This window comes from Acinonyx jubatus, chromosome B1, assembly GCF_027475565.1.
Source record: "Acinonyx jubatus isolate Ajub_Pintada_27869175 chromosome B1, VMU_Ajub_asm_v1.0, whole genome shotgun sequence".
In the NCBI taxonomy this organism is placed as follows: Eukaryota; Metazoa; Chordata; class Mammalia; order Carnivora; family Felidae; genus Acinonyx; species Acinonyx jubatus.
In genome coordinates this window covers 135,864,925-135,879,114 of record NC_069382.1, presented here as the reverse complement: position 1 = coordinate 135,879,114, position 14,190 = coordinate 135,864,925, and the positions used below count along the sequence as shown (strand labels likewise).

General features: G+C 40.2%; 1 protein-coding gene and 1 pseudogene across 1 annotated transcript in view; both read right to left on the bottom strand.

The window, feature by feature from the left end:
* RASGEF1B (RasGEF domain family member 1B) overlaps positions 1-14,190 on the bottom strand; it is a 161,533-nt gene that overhangs the window by 89,776 nt on the left and 57,567 nt on the right. The gene's annotated exons all lie outside the window — the stretch shown is intronic.
* Positions 1,807-4,144, bottom strand: LOC106971275 (28S ribosomal protein S16, mitochondrial-like; annotated as a pseudogene).

The following is a 14,190-nucleotide window of genomic DNA, read 5'->3' as shown; positions in this document are numbered from 1 at the left end:
CAAAATTAGTAGTTAGAAGAGCTGGGCCTTGAACTCAGGAAGTCTGGCTCCAGAGCTCTCTCTCTTAATCACTAAGGACTCTTTCCGAAATGTAAATTGTCTCTTCCATAAACATTGTTTCATAAATAAAAATTGTGAAACAGCCAATGATTTACAAACAAAAAGTAAAGGGACAAGGGGAATAGACACTACTATGAATGCTAATCACGACTCCTTAATAAAATCACATAGAAAGGAAGAAAGAACATGAAAAATTTTTAAAAATCTCCTTAAAGAATAGGAATTGAAATATTTGTAACTTTTTGGCCAATCTCTGAAAAAGAGAAAGGAAGGTTAAGAAGGAAGAGACTAATTTATGATCCAAGAACAACCCAGTGTTATCATAATTATAAAAATATGTTTCTAGTCTTTCCTAAAAATGTTTCCTGCTTTACTTGGAGAGGACAGTGGTAGCTCTTCTAATATAAAATAATCCCATTCCCAAGCAAGAGAGTCTAGAGACAAATAGAACATTCTAAAATCATGGCTACCTCACTGAGGATCCCACACCCTTAAACCCATTCCCCACAGAATCTGTTCTTCCAACTCTGTCCTCTTTGGGGTGAGGATACCTGGCGCACAGATCGACCCAGCATTCCAGAATTCTCTTGTAACAGGAAGGGAACTGTGTCCATTGAAGTTTGAAGATGTTTGCAACCGGGATGAAAAATAAAAAATCTCCATCATCTCTGATAAAGCACAAAAAGGACCGTTTAGAGTTGCTTCGCATTTCAGGATACATGGAAGAGTCTCTTGTCCAAGAGACTCTTCTCCTCAGGAGGTTAAGGTCCAGAATTTTTCCGAGTGCCTTTATGCAGTCAAAGAGAGAGATAGGGGTAGACCTCATGCCCACTGTTTAGAGATGGAAACCCACAGAGGAGATGCTCAAGCAGAAGGCTTAGCTTTTTGGCCCCCCATCTGGAAAGCCACCTATTATCTCCTATGCAAAAGAAAGGAAAAAACATTTTGCTTTGTCTCATGACAAGATTAAATTTCCTAAAGTGATATGAAAAATTATCTTATTAAAAACTCTGGTACATATTGTGCTGGGCTTTTTCAAAATTTAGTTTAGATTTAAAAAAAAAGACTTCTAGAAGTGTTTAAGTTTGTGGAACCATTTTTTTCATCTCATTAAGGGAGCTTTATTGATGTGAGAGAAAAGATCTTAATATTCATAGTGATGGACATAAAGAACACCATGCATGGGGGCACCCGGGTGGCTCAGTCGGTTAAATGACTTCCTTTGGCTCAGGTCATGATCTCAAGGTTTGTGGGTTTGAGCCCTGCATGGGGCTCTGTTCTGTGCATGCAGAGCCCTCTTTGGATCCTCTGTCCCCTCTCTCTGCTCCTCCCCTGCTCATGCTGGCTGTCTCTCTCTCTCTCTCTCTCTCTCTCTCTCTCTCTTTCTCTCTTAAAAATAAATACAAATTTATACAAAAATAATATAGTTTTGGGGCGCCTGGGTGGCTCAGTGGGTTAAGCGGCCAACTTCGGCTCAGGTCATGATCTCGCGGCCCGTGAGTTCGAGCCCTGCGTCGGGCTCTGTGCTGACAGCTCAGAGCCTGGAGCCTGTTTCAGATTCTGTGTTTCCCTCTCTCTGACCCTCTGCTCTGTCTCTCCCTGTCTCAAAAATAAATAAAACGTTAAAAAAATAATATAGTTTTATAAGGAAATAAACCTATTTTTTAAATTTTGTACTTGATATAAGTCTGACTTATATATCAGATACAAGGTCTGACCAACCTTATTCCTTAAATACACCACATATCCCAGCGATGGAGTGGCCAATAATAACCCAGACAACTAAGTTTATCTAAAAATAAGATTAGCTTTCAACCAGCTACGTGGAAATGACAGGGTAAATGAAGATCATTTTCTCAAAATTGCAGGCTCCCCTCTGGGCCCCTGCATAATGTCCTTCTTTTCATTGCCTCAGTTTCTCCAGCTGCAAAGAAAAAATTATGTGCAACTTTGGGTTCCCGTTCCCTCCCCACTCTAATCTTCAAAGAATAAGACCAAGCATCTCTGAGCAGCACTTCCCAGACCTGCTATTTGATGGACACACCATCAGAAGAGACTTTTGGATGATTGACAAAATACCTAGCCCCAGTCCGGACAGCACAGTTCATTGCCTAGTTCAGCTCTCCTGCTGTAAAGGAGCACAGTGCTTCTTGAATGGGTGCAAGACCAGCTGCCTGCTGTTTCCTGTCTTCAGAGAATTCAATTATGTATCAAAAAATGTTAAGTGCTCACTCAGCAGCAGACAGTAGTTTGTATATGCAACCTCACTTCCTCAACGTAAACACACAGTGTCCCCAAATCAAACCGTCTGTGTTCCCAATTGCCTGCAAAGTGGATTGCTTGCAATTTAAACTATCTTTTCTGAAGGAGACCATGCTAGAAATCATGAAATGAGTCTGTCTACAGGTTTCCAGAGGAGAAAGTACTGATAGTTCCCCTGGTCCCTCTTGCCTCCAAGGCCTCATAGGGTAAAGGGTTTGGTGGGGAAGACTGAGGGGCTGGGCTATAGACTTGGCAGATACATGAGAAAAAGGAGAGCTGGTACATGCCAGCTTGGGGAGTGTCCCTTGGGGACCACTTCTCAGAGGCGCTCTATCCTGGGCAGCTGACAGGGAGGCGGGATAGGAGGAGAGGGACTTTCAGTGGAGGATGCCAATGTGAAGAGAGGCTTCCAAAGGCAGGCAGGCCAGATGGGACTTCCAGCAAGTGCCAGAGGACCCATTTGTAAGTACTGAAGAAAAAGTGCCCTTCACACTGTTGGAAATTAAAAAGTATGTCCCACCACTTGTCTGCTAAACTGTTCAAGGCACAGAGAGAAGGAAAACCACTAGGCTGACGTACTGTTCTCGTCCTTCCTTCTTTTGTTCCTCTTTAATGAAAGGGCAATACTTCCAGGTGCCTAAACCACAATAACTCCATTTTTTTTTAAGTTGATGTATTTATTTTGAGAGAGAGAGAGAGCCCAAGAGGGACAGAAAGAGAGGGAGAAAGAGGGAATCTCAAACAGGCTCAGCCCTGTCAGTGCAGAGCCCAATGCAGGACTCAAACTCACAAACCCTGAGATCATGACCTAAGCCGAGATCAAGAGTCCGACTCTTAACTGACTGAGCCACCCAGGCACCCCCACAATCACTCCATTCTTGGTGGTCAGAGAGCCCAAGGCCATAGTCCTAAGCCAAAGGCAAACGGAAGCATGGCAGTTACAAAGGGTCACCTGGCAGGGAGACGTGATGGAGAACTCTGGTCATGACAACATTTTATACATGTGTTAAATTTGTTCATGGTCACTGGAATCAAGTGATGTCTCTCAACTTAAGGAGTCCATTCGGTTGACAGGGCTGACAAAGTCTGGCCACTGAGGAATGATAACAGGAGCTCCTGGGCAATTGTGGGAGCAGCTCCATCCTACAGCACTTGCCAGTTGACTTATGGTCTGAAAAGGTCCCGGTAAATTTACATCAACAACGAAATCAATGCCAATGAAACCCTTTTCATGCTTTCCTGTCACGATCCAAAGTAAAAATAGGTATGGTAGCTAATTCTCAAAATTGTCATTTTATTTATGTATTTTTGACTTAGAAAACTCCACTTTATTGACTCCCAAATCTAATAAAACTCGGAACTCTGCACAAGTGTTGTAAGAGGACTTTGACCTTTTTCCTAATGCCCTGTCTTCAAAGTCAGCTCATTTTTGTTTCTCTAGACTCTGTATCAGTTTTCTGAGATGTTAAGAGGACTTCATGTGTCCTTTGCCTTCATGGCCTCTCAGCATTTGTGATCATCATGGGATACAGAGGGAAAAAGCCAGAAAGACCCAGAGACTTCTCCACAGGCTTAAAGAGGTGGGCCCCACGGCCCATCTAATGCTAAATCTGGTCCAGGTTGAGAGCGACCATTTTCTCTCCATGACTATTGGGGAGTGGATCATAGGAGCCCAGTTGCTCCACCAACGGCCATCCCTGGGATACTTGTAACTAGCCACAATGTGGTAGAAATGCTGGTTAGTACAGCCACTCAGATCAAGGCGGATGGTTACGTGACCTCCATGGTAGCCCTTGCAGAGGACAACAGTGAGCTAAGCCATGGTGCAGCTGTGTGCACTGGGCCTGTGTGCCCCTTGCAGCACCTCAAAGCTTCCCGCCACTGACCCAGGTTGGCTCTGAGGCCTCAGGTGGGGTGGAGGATGGACCTCACCTCTCTGCTACCCAAGCTGTAGCAAACATTGTCATTTTAAAGTTCAAAGATTTGGGGGCGCCTGGGTGACTCAGTTGGTTAAGTGTCTGACTTCAGCTCAGGTCATGATCTCATGGTTTGTAGGTTTGATCCCCACATTGGGATCTGTGCTCACAGCTCACAGCTCGGAGCCTGGAGCCTGCTTCAGATTCTATGTGTCTCCCTCTCTGTCCCTCCCCCACTCATGCTCTGCGTCTTTCTCTCCTCAAAAATGAATAAATATTTAAAAAAGAAAAGTTTAAAGATTTTGATGATAAAGAAACACCAAAGGTACAATGTAGGTCTACCTCAATACAATCATACAATCAGCAAAGATACTAAAACTAATGCCTAAAGATGTTGGACTTGAAGAAACATGTTTTTCAGAAAATAAAGATTTTAACATAAATGCAGTCATATCTCCAGCCTTGGGACAAATCTGTAGGATACTATTTTGAGCTACCAGCTGAGTCATTTTCTTTTCTTCTTTATCTCTCTCTTTCATATAATAATTATTAAGAATTCATATAATGTTTGAGACAACATAAAGGAATGAATAGCAATAACAAAAACTATAATCATTTTCTTAAATGGAAAAAGGATGGGTAAGAATTTTGCCGATGGTAAAAAGACTTTGCATCCCCAACGTGATCTGAAAGCCAGAGGTTATAGTAGAAATTGTCACTGGACATTAAGTCCCAGACTAAAACTCTATGTGATTCTTTACAAGTTTGACATTGAATCGACTATTAATAGAAGGAATATTTTAGAGGGAAAAATAATGTAAGAATTAATATATCTAAAAGTAAGAATATATTATCTTATTCTTTATTATTTTAATAGCTTATGCTCCAGAAGGTCAATATTTTATTTTTGTCTAAGTTTATTAATTTACTTTTGAGAAAGAGAGAAAGAGAGGGAGTGCACATGCAAGTGGGGTAGAGGTAGCGGGTGGGGAGAGAGAGACTCTGAAACAGGCTCTGCAGGTCAGCATAGAGCCCGATGCGGGGCTCAAACCCATGAACTGCAAGATCGTGACCTGAACCGAAGTTGGACGATTAACCGACTGAGCCACCCAGGTGCCCCTAGTAGGTCAGCACTTTAATTAAATCAAGATTGTAACATCACTTTGAAACACACTAGCATCCTCAGGCAAGGACTTGGCAAAATACTTTACAAAAGATTCAGAATAATAACGAACCAATATAGTTAAATAAAATTTTATAGGCACTGGGATATTTCTTGGCTTCAAACTCTTTAGTTAATCATGAAATCAGCACACTCAGTCTTCATTCAATCAGAAGTTTATGTGGATTTCACTCATTCCAGAAAGGATGAATTTACTGAGTGGCTCTGTTTGAGAGTCTATGAAGAATGCAAAGAAAATCAGGCACAGACCTCATTTTTTTTCCTAGGGAGCTTTGTGCCTAATAGGTGAGATCAACATACCCATAAATAACTAGAATACAAGGTCAAAGTAGTGATTACCACAGGAGAAGTGTGGATGACAAATCAGGGAAAGCAGATTTGGGGAAACGTTTGGGAGAAAAGAGACATACTAAGCTGTGAACTAGACATACAGGATGGACAGGAAGTGCAGTCCAGCTGGAGAGAAAAGTTACGGGCATGGTTTGGGCAATTTCAAGTAACTTAGTTTAGCTGGCTGGAGACTAGCATGAAGGAGAACGCTAGGAAATGTGGAAGCAAAGGACTGAATGAACACTTCATGGAGTGAAGAATGAGGAAGGTCAGGTTAAGGAGGTATGTTAGACAACTCAGATCTCCTCTCACAGGCAGCTTGTTTGTCTCCCTACATGAGCACCACCCCAGCCACTGTTTAAAATCACCACTGAAAAACTCTTATTTACGGATTGGGAGTTTAGTGCATAAGGAAGTACTTATTAGGAGATTTTAAAATAATATGACATTTACTCTTTTTTTTTTTTTTTTGTCATTTGCTCTTTTATCTACCCTAAACTCACAGAGTAATTTTGCCTTTACTCTGTTTGCAAAGAAACCATGTCACGTGAATATTGTTCAACAAATTAACGTAAAGGGATGGGTGTGGAGATGGATGGGTGGGTGGTTGTGTAGGTAGGTGGACATGTGGTGGTCGCATGACTGAACGGATGGGTGGAGACTGGATTTGTGAGTGGATGAGTACATGGTTCGACAAGTGGATAGAGAGGTAAATGGTGGTGAGTGGATTAGGAGGTGGAAGAGGGTTGGGTGGCTGGCCTGCTGGCTACCTAAAGCACTCGGGTACTTTGCTATATGATCCCATGATTAAGTGTTCGACAGCCAACCAAAAAACATGTCTAATATAAATCCAAACAATTGTTTGCTAGTAAAATTTCGTCTGGCTATAGGAGTCAAGTACATTTTTTATTGTGCTTGTAAAGTGCACATCTTTCACTGTGCATTGAAAGAGAACTCAAAAAACACATGTCTTTTTATGTCCTTCACCCCTTCTCACAATGGTGCAGGACTTGAAGTTTTCCCAAATTACAACTTGAATGAAACAAAGCAAAGCCACTGAAAAGGTAAAAGTCAACTGGGTAAACTCAGAGTGATTTTTTAAAATGATATTCACCATCCTTATAAAATGAGGGGATTCAGCTATATTAATAAGTCTCAAAAAGTATAAAACCCTGATGTCTACTTTCAAAACCAACAAACACCAATCAACAAGGCAGCCAACCAACCAACCATCTCAAAAAAACAATTACGTATAAGGAGGGCATGCGTATTTACTAGTTTCACAAGTAAAAGAAGTTTTAGGAAACCTATACCCTTGCTATTCAAAGTTTGGTTCTTGGACCAGGAGCATCAGCCTCACTGGGGAGCTTCCTAGAAAAGCAGAATGCCAGATCCCATCCCAGAACTACGCAATACGCAATTTTAGATGCATTAAAGTTTAAGAAGCACTGCTATATGCCCTTCCTGAAAATTCAATATATATGTAGTGTTCTAAGTTGTTAAGTTTGTTTTGTTTTGTCCGTTTTAAATCTTTATTAATTTTGAGAGAGAGAAAGTGCAAGCGAGGGAGGGGCAGAGAGAGAGCCCAAGCAGGCTCCACAAACCATGAGATCATGACCTGAGCTGAAATAAAAAGTCAGACGCTTAACCGGATGAGCCACTCCAGGTGCTCCTATAAGTTCGTTGAATCCAATTCATCATGGATTCCCTTTTTTTTAATGTTTTATTTATTTTTGACAGACAGAGCATGAACAGGGGACAGGCAAAGAGATAGGGAGACACAGAATCTGAAGCAGGCTCCAGGCTATGAGCTGTCAGCACAGAGCCCAACGCGGGGCTCAAACCAGTGAATCATGAGATCATGACCTGAGCTGAAGTCGGACGCCTAACAGGCACCCCATGGATTCCTTTTTGTAAAGGAAACGCCTTAACATTGCATGCAAATTGTATAACACAGTTTGGGCGGTGCTAGGCTCAATGAACCTTAAAGTCCCTCCAAGTAAAGCATTCTGTGTATGTGTTGATCATACAGATATCTGTATACATACATCTGAATATGTGGGTGTATATGTTTATCTACATCCATGCCATCTATGCATCACCTACGTATCTAATAGAAAATAGCCATGATTCTACTTACGCATTTAGTGAAACCTAAAAGAAAATAGACTTGTTAAATTTGAGAGAAATGGTGAAATGCAGTTTTAAGTTCTTGGTGAAGAGAAAGAATTTTGTGAAAATGAACCAGTTCAATCAAGAGGTTTACTAGGGAACGTTTATGTGGGGCTGGGATTTCCTTTTACTCTCCAAGAGCTTTTCCAAAATATACATTCTTCACTAATGAGAGCTAATTTTTTATGCGCTTTCTCCCACTTGTTCCTATTCAAATATTTTATTTTTGAAGGAATGCTGTTTTGGGGCTTGTTAAAATTTCCATAGTCTTTTAGGAATGTTATTAAAGAATGTTAGTTTTTAGATCAAGTGTCCTTGGGTACGTACAAATTGCTATCAAAGATTTGGACTTAATTTGGTGCCATTGGAAGTAATCTGAAAATATACTTTCTCATGGTGGTGATTAGATCCTTTAAGCAATATTTTAAACAGGAACTTTTACTGGATTTGCCTTCGTGTTCTCTTGGTGCTTACTCAAAAGCACATGGATCCTACCACAACTCCCTTCCCCCCAAAAAGCACATGGATCCAAGGTGGTGGCTTTTTTATCCCACAGACTAAACACTTGAGAATAGAAAGGGTTTCATGGTCCCAAATCTTACTTTATTCCGACTAGACTCGGGGATGAGCAGGAGTAAGACTGAGATTCTGCCGGGCCATAAGGAAGCCAGAGTGGTACATGAGGTGATTTTAGGTGGTATTTAGACAGGTATTTATTTTAATAGTCATGAAATTATCTTTATATTAGAAAAAATGAAATCGGGGCGCCTGGGTGGCTCAGTTGGTTGAGCATCTGACTCTGGCTCAGGTCATGATCTTGCAGTTCGTGAGTTCCAGCCCCGTGTCGGGCTCTGTGCTGATCGCACAGAGTCTGGAGCCTGCTTTGGATTCTGTGTCTCCCTCTCTCTCTGCCTCTCTCTCTCACGCATGCTCTCTCTCTCAAAAAGAAATATTAAAAACAATTTTTAAAAAGAAAAAATCAGTATAGCAAATGTGCTAGACATTATGGTTTAGGATGAGGTTAAGTTTAAAAAGTGAAGCCATTTGAAAAAGTAAATAACATTACAGATATGTATGCAATAAAAATTGTGAAGTGGTGATGTAAAGGATTGCAATATGGGAAATACGCCTTTAATCCAACCCTTTTGTTCTGCTGAGGAATATGAAACCCTCTTTACGTAGTAAATTCATGGGGATTAGGGCCTCGAGTTTTTTACTTCTCAAGGCCCAGTTGATAATAACAGTCGCAAATGAAAGTGCATCTGAAATATCTTTGGGATGTAGAATTATCAATCATAGTCAATGTCTACTTCTTTCGATATTAGACAACTGATTATGTTCATTCAGTTCATAATTTTCAGGATTCTACAAAACATTCAGATGCATCGTAATAGTAAAGTGAAGAAATCCCTTTCTCAGAATAGGTTGGGTTTATCTTCCTTGAGGTATGAACCATGAACTGTCATGAAGTTTGCCTCACACCTATCGCCACTTTTGTGAGCGTTGGTTGTTCCTACCATTTTCAGATGGAAATGTGAGCAAGTGATGATTCTGGCTCCAATTTCCTTATTTTACAAAACATATAGAAATGGACTCTCTACACCATTTAACTTTCCAGTGCCTTGGTTTCCCTATCTGTGAAATTCCATTAAATAACTGATTTCGAAGGTAACCTATAGTCCCAAGGTCCCATGACTTTATAACTATTAAAAAGAGAATGGCATATTAAATCCATAGAAATGGCCCGGCTTCCAGGAAGAAGTATGTTATGAGATAATAAAACTGGCATTTTTCAGCGCCTACCATGTTACAAGTACTCACAAAAAGTGTCTTGCTTAATCTACCCGGCACACATGCCTGATTCCTATTGCACATATGCAGAAACTGAGGTCCAGAGGGGTGCAATAACTTATTCAAGATCACACAACTAGTAAGTAGTTTGAGCCCTGGTCTCCTTTTCTCCAGAGTCCTACTCCTTTCCTCCACCACATCAAACTACCTTTCTGTGATCAGAACACTCTTATTATTAACTTTGAGATAAAGCTACTGAGGCAGGATGGCAGAAAAAATTTCTATTTGTCCGTTTGTCAACACAGTTGGAAAAACATCCCAAGCACGGCCTTGTTTAGAATTGTTTAGAATATCGAGAACACGTGTCATTTTGTAACTAATCCCTTAAATACATGGAATAGTTGGGTGACATGAAAGTTTATCAAACTCAATTTAGATGCAAATTTGATGTTTAAAAAATCTCTGATACTGATTCAGAAGATAGGGAAAAACTAATATAAACATTACTCTTGAGAGGAAAAAGAATAGAAACCATATGAATATTATAAATAAATAGAAAAGATTTATTACAAATAAATAAAATTTTGTACAAGTGAAAATTTTTCTGTGATTTCAGAATTCTATTAGCTTTCATTTAATGAAATTAGGAAACAAATATTGCCACTATCTGGAAGAGAATAAGTAATTGTTTAGAGAAAAAAGGAAATGTCTAAAATTATAACCATAATATTTATAGATGAAAAGATGCATTTTAGAGCAAAATAAAATTTTGTGTATGCATGCGTATATTTGTGTATATTTAGGAGATGAGTCAAAAATCAAATTAAAAAAAGTAGCATCTATTTGTTGGAACAGTTTTCAAATGTAAACTGTATGCAGATTTGGCATTATCTTCTGAAATAATAACTTAGCTGAAAAAAACTCACTTTGAGAACAAACAGTTTTGATCCGCAATGTGGTTTTGAGGCGGCAAGAAAGAGAATTTCTTTAGGACATAGAGAATCAGTTTTGGATAATGACATCGGCTTTAAAACATTATTTAAGGAATAAGCCTTCATAGTTCTAGTTTGCAGACTTACTTTTTACTCATACTCCAAACTCACTCAGAAATGAACAAAACATAATTTAAAATTCTTGAGCTAGCACATTAACACCTCCTAACAATAGTGGCTTTCTTATTTCAACTGGCAATCCTTTACACAGCAATATGTGAATGATCAGCATTTCAAATGAATTAATCAGTTCATATCCCTACTATAATCGCCTGCTTCAGACAAGGTGCTCTGATGAACAAGTGCTCAGTTAGAGAGTAGAATAAGGGTAGCCATGATTTCCTGGCAGCCGGCAGTTTGTGAGTGAATGAGATCACTTAGAAGAATAATTTAATTATCACTGGCTTCACCAACATGATGCAGGTCCTCACTAGCCATGTAAAGCTTCTCTAGCCTCAAACATTTCTGGAAGCCATCAGGTAGTATCTTGTATTCTCACGTGCAATCATGAACAGACTCCTGCTAGGCAATGCAGCCCCCCACCAACGCCCAGCTACTGCTCCATCAGGCCTGCCTTGTTGGCTTTCTAGGGTGCATGTCACTCCTTTGCCACTACCCTGTTGGGCAAAGCCCACTGATTCCTTGGGCCTTGACTGTGGCAGAGCAGTATCTCGGGTGTATGGGAGAGGAGGTTATGATCCACCCTGACTCCCTATCTAATCCCAATGGATAAAGTACAGACTCTAGGAACTGATAGTTAATTGATGATCACTTATGAGTTTATTAATGAACGAGATTGTTAATGAACTGGGAAAGTCCCCAATGTGTCTTGCAAACTTGGGTACACTTTGGATTGGAGAATGCAATTTGGATCTAAAATCAAAGTGTTTTATCCCATCCCCATCCAAATGCAGACCTTGGGGCCAACTGGAGCCTGGGATGGGTTGGGAAGATGGGTGTTTGGAGCAAACTCAGCACCCAGGCAGATGCTTGGAAGATCACAGACTTGCCTCATCAACCCAGTTATTGGCTGACCAGAGAGTAGAGAGGGAAGGGTACGAGGTTGATTCTCTCCCTTTGTGCTTTCTCGTACGGAAACAAAGGGAGCCAGAGACTCTGAGTGTCCACTGCTCTCCTGAGGGGTCCTACAGAGCAAGAGATCTCTGTGCAGGAGAGTCACTTTCAACATGTGGGCATTCTCCCTGAAACGAGCTCCTGTTCCTCCTTTGTGGGAAGCAGGTGTGGGGTTGGGAGAGAAGCTAGAAGCTTACTTTCAAAGACCACAGTCCCAACAGGAGGAGAATAAGGTTCCTTCTCTGCAAACATGAAGATAGGAGATTAAACTTCTTCCCTTAAGACTATGTAGTAGAATATGATAAAATGCTGCTGGGGATGGGGCAGAAGCAGAATGGCTGACCCTACTTTGTGTTACACTCTATTTGAGGGATCCCAGAGTACTTTAAACCAGAACCCCAAATGTTGGAGAGTTTATTAAGAGAGTTATTCCAACTTTGGCTTATCATCCTTCTGCCTTCCTTGCATCTAATGGCGGGCGGAGGAGACAAATCCAAGTGACAGACCTGGCTGAGCACAGAATTCTCTTTCCTTCCAAAATAAGGAAAAATGTGCCATTGGCTTGGTCTGTCATGCTTGGTTATTTTCTTTTAAAATTAATTCTCTTCCAGAACATATCACAGTCCCCTAACCTACTTTGGAGCAGACTCCAGAATTTGCCAAACATACCCACATGTGTCTAATCCCAGCAGTTTTGTCACCAGGACTCTCTTCTTCACTCAACACCAAAAGGCAAATGGGGGTCTCTCTTGTGAATTAACCAGACACTGCCAAGCATGCCTACACTCCAGCAGGGAACCAGACCCAGGACTAAGCTGTCATTCTGCACTCTTGGCATAAGTCATCATCTAATTTTACAAGCAGGTATATACTTGGAAGCTGGTTAGCTTACATAGAATTGAGCGTTGAAGTACTTAAAACAGAAAACTAATCAAGGTGATAATAAACAGGAGTTCAGTAATTCAGTTAAGTGGAAGGGTCCGTGAAACATTTATTCATTCTTTATTTTACTCAACATTTATAAAGTATAATTGTAGGCACCAAACACAGTTCATGGGGATAAAAAGATAAAGATTTACTCTCTGTCCTTAAGGAGCTCACAGTCCAGGTACAAAGGCAGACATGTAAGTGACATGTGTCATAAATCCTTTTCCACAAAAAGGTGCATATAACATTTTATAAAAATGCAACATGATACATGCTATAATAACAGATACAAACTGCTGTGAGGTATAGAGGGGGTAACAAGTAATTGTAATATAACATTAGGCAGTCTCTAAATTGGAAAGATTTGGGAACATATTAAAGATGATAAGTACCTTGGCTTAATTTTTTGGTAAATCACTATTTCTAAGCCTGGATTTCTACTGTGGTGTTTGTTCAATGTGCCTATTTTTCGGTTTACTTATGGCATTTTCATGGCAGCCATGATTAGTAATGACCTCTAGCTTATGAAAATAGATCTTTAATAAAGTAAACACACTTACTGGGAAATCACTGGGACAGCTTGGTCTTGTGGAAAAACACAGTTATGTGTTTACTGATAAATTACTGATAAATTTCCTGTTTACGTAGCTGACCTGCCATGTTAAAGCCTCATTCAAGCAATATTTTGGAAAATCAAACAAATATGCTTCTCTGAAAAGAAAGGATTGGATTTAAGTTTTTAAACTTTTTTGTTAGTTTGTTTCTTGCTTTTGCTCAGTTTATCTAAGATAAAAAATTAAAGCGTTTAAAAACATTTCTTTTAGGGGCACCTGGGTGGTTCAGTCTGACTTAAGCTCAGGTCATGATCTTGTGGTTCGTGGGTTCAAGCCCCGCGACGGGCTCTGTGCTGACAACTCAGAGCCTAGAGCCTGCTTCGGATTCTGTGTCTCCCTCTCTCTGTGTCCCCCACCCCCCCAACTCATGCTCTGTCTCTCTGTCTCACTCAAAAATAAATAAAACATAAAAAAAAAAGAATTAAAAAAACATTTCTTTTAGTGTGTAATTTTAAAATCAGAGGTACTTGTTAGCTCAGTTGGTCAAGCATCTGACTCTTGGTTTCGGCTCAGGTCATGATCTCAGCATTCATAAGTTCGGGCCCCATTTCCTGCTGTGTACTGATAGCACTGAGCCTGCTTGGGATTCTCTCTCCTTCTCTCTCTGCTCCTGCCTCACTTGCTCTGTCTCTTTCTTTGTGTGTGTCTCTCTCTCTTTCTCTCAAAATAAATAAATAAACATAAAAAATTACTTGAAAGTCAACATAGATCATTTTTTTCTTTGTTCAATAAATATTTATTAAATAAATTAGTAAATCAAGTGCTCAGTCTTTATTTTCATAATCTTCAGTATTATCTAGCACAATGCTAGTATTATCTATCATAGCAAAGGTATAATAAGTTCTTTGGGGCCCATGGCTTGATATTTT